Source organism: Otolemur garnettii, unplaced genomic scaffold, assembly GCF_000181295.1.
Source record: "Otolemur garnettii isolate 467f Iridium unplaced genomic scaffold, OtoGar3 scaffold00049, whole genome shotgun sequence".
Taxonomy (NCBI): Eukaryota; Metazoa; Chordata; class Mammalia; order Primates; family Galagidae; genus Otolemur; species Otolemur garnettii.
In genome coordinates, this window is record NW_003852444.1 from 1,673,091 (window position 1) to 1,676,095 (window position 3,005).

Genomic DNA, 3,005 nt, shown 5'->3' on the forward strand with positions numbered 1-3,005 from the left:
GTAGTTTGTCCCTTTATACAGCGGCAGGAACGTGTCTACACATCACAAGAGGGCATTGTAGGAGATTAATCTGATAACAAGATTTTCAGACAGCCATCACTCAGCTTGAACCCAAAGTGGTTTAAAATGAATTAATAAATCACCAACCAACCCAGCAAAAGAACACAGGAGTCCTGAAGCAAGTCTGTTTCCTGTGAATTAGAGGGAAGCCCTGCCCTCCTCCTGCTTTGAATTTTGACGGTTTTGAGTTGTGGAACCTCTGCCCCATGTGAGATCCCTGTGGTGTCTCTGTAGTCCCACAGTTAGGAGCTGTATGGCTCACGTTGCACAGAGGTGCACACTAAGTTAAGGAATTTAAGCAACCTGTCCACTAGCACCCACTGAAGTGTGGCACCTAGAAGTTAAAACCAGAATAACAAGCTGCAGGCTTGTGTACGTACCTGCTCTCAAGATCATTTTCTTACGTTCATTTGTTTTTCTAGACAGTGATTGTGAGCCAGTCCCACTCAAGGAGTCAATTTGCTTTGCATCAGTTTCCATATTGTTATATAGCCAGTCTGAGGGTGTGCAGGACCACAGACCTAAATAGTACGTGGCCAGTAGTGTGGGAGTTAAAACCCGAATTCTGCCTGTACATGTAGCAAAAAGTCTCGAGACAATCATCACCTTGTGTCTGACAGCAGAGGTCAGGGCTGGCAGGTGCCTTCTGATTACTCTGTCTGCCAGAAGTCACCTCCCCGGGGTTCATACCACTGATGCCTCAGCTTAACCCCTCATTTTCCTTCCCTTTCTCTATTCCAGTAGACTCCTAAGTTGTTCCAGCATCTTGCCTCAATCCCCTGTAATCCATCTTGCACACTACTCCCAAAATGATGTTATCCCTCAGTCTTTAAAATGCTCAGAGCCTTCTCTTTTATGCACAGCATAATCAAAGCTGCATGGCAGGGTGTAGAAGCAGCCTCAGCCCCATCTCCTCATTTCCTCACTCCCTTATGCATCCTCCTGTGCACCAAGCTGCGTACAGCTGTGAACACATCTGGCTGCGTCAGGCATCTGTGCCTCTCCATTATCCTTCCTGCTGCCAACAGGCTTGGGCACATCCATGTTTCCTATCACAATTCAGCTCTATTGCCCCCTTCCTCTGGATAGCCTCTCTCTGCTTGATAAGCCAAGTTTTTCTTAGTAATTTCTTTACACGTCTGTTTCTCCCCCAGTCCTTATCTCTCCAAGGATAAGAGCTTGTAATCACTTTTGTCTAGCACAGTACCTGGCATGTTGTGGCTGTCTAAGGAATGTTATATATGTAGTATTAGATATTTAATTTATTGATGTATTAATGAAAAACTGATGGTGAGGGGGACTGTCATAGGCTGAGGTAGTGAGAGGAGATGAGTGATAGTGAGGGTACATTAGTGAGACTCCAAGGAGGCCCAACCTCTACAGTGTCATCTGTACTTGGGGCTTGACACCACAGAGTCAGGAGACCCTCATCCATAAAGACAGACTTTCTTGCTAATTCCAAATTTTTATAATCTTAGTAAACAAGGGGAGAGTAAGTCACTCTCACCCTAAGTCCCTTGCAACTTTGCTTTGTTCTATCTTGTTTTGCCCCAAACCCAGTGTTATGCTGAGCAATAGAGTAGCCTTGCAGGTAGTCGCAGGCCTGAGATGACTGCAGAAAACTAAGGATCAGAATGATGTCTGGAAAGCAGTATTGGAGGTTCCCAGCCTTTGGGGTTCATAGGCCAAGTCTATAAGGATGTGAGGGTTTCTCATCTTGGTCAAGCACAAACACATCCTGATACTGAGGAAAATGCTTAAGATCTGGACATATTTTTAAAAAACAAAGATAATAATAATGGTCATGAGTTGACTATTTACTTTGTAGACATTATGTTCCCATGAGCCCCCTACAGGGTTTGAGGATACAATGTAGTGGCCCGGAGGTAGATTTGGCTAATGAGGTGGGTGGGACAGGGAGGTTCACCAGACACCAGGAGGGAAGCCAGAGCCTGAGGGGAGACAGACCCCAAGAGTAGGAAGATATTCTTATGAGCACACAGCTTGTGCTCCTCAGCCGGATGTGCCCCCTCACTGTGCCTCTTCCTTTTCTTTCCAGCTCCAGGAGGGCTTCGGGTGGGAGCCATTCACCCAGCTCTTTGCTGAGTACCAGACCCTGTCTGGCGTCCCCAGTGACAACGCTGGCAAGATGAATCTATGGGTGAAGAAGTTCTCTGAAAAAGTGCAGAAGAATCTGGTGCCTTTCTTTAAGGCCTGGGGTTGGCCTGTCCAAAAGGAAGTGGCTGACAGCCTGTCCTCCTTGCCAGAGTGGAAGGAAAACCCCCTGACAGCCTACATCTGATCTGAGGGGAAAGGAACACCCAGCTGGGGAGGGGGAGAGCAGGGAGGACTGTGCCAGCTCCTCTGCTGTGGCTCTGGCCTGCTGTGATCATGCCTGGAGCCTGAATCCCACTTCCCAGCATGTCTTCCCATGGCCGTCCAGGGAACACCTTTGTCAGGAATGTGCCTTCCCACTGCTTCCACACATTTCTCAGCTGATCTGTGGCTCTCACCCAGACACTTGCTCCCCATCCTAGTCCCACAGCTTCTCATTTGGCCATCTGAGGTTCTATTTTTGAGCAGTGGGTTCTAAAGATCATGGGTTCCCGTAATAATCTAATTTCAGTTCCTTTCCCCTGTACCCCTGAGCAAGGCTTCTAATTCCTTCTGCTTTGAGATGTTTTTATATCTTGAATGGCAGGTTGCTATGGTGGAGAGGGCCTGAGCCAGCCTTGGTTCTCTGTGTTTCTGCCTTCTCATCCATGACATGGGGACACACAGCCCTTCCTCAAAGGGCTGTTGCTTGGCAATGCTGAGGTCTGAGTGGTACAGTGTGCACAGACACGTGGGGGTGTCTGGAAGCCCTCCCGGGGCCCACAGTGGCCCCACACAATGTTCAGTGTGCGTTGATTCCTGAGCACCCAGCTATGGCTTCATTTTGACCC

The 3,005-nt window shown here is 48.2% G+C and overlaps 1 pseudogene; it reads right to left on the bottom strand.

The window, feature by feature from the left end:
- Nucleotides 1-1,363: 1,363 nt before the first annotated feature.
- LOC105887134 overlaps nt 1,364-3,005 on the bottom strand; it is a 24,267-nt pseudogene continuing 22,625 nt past the window's right edge.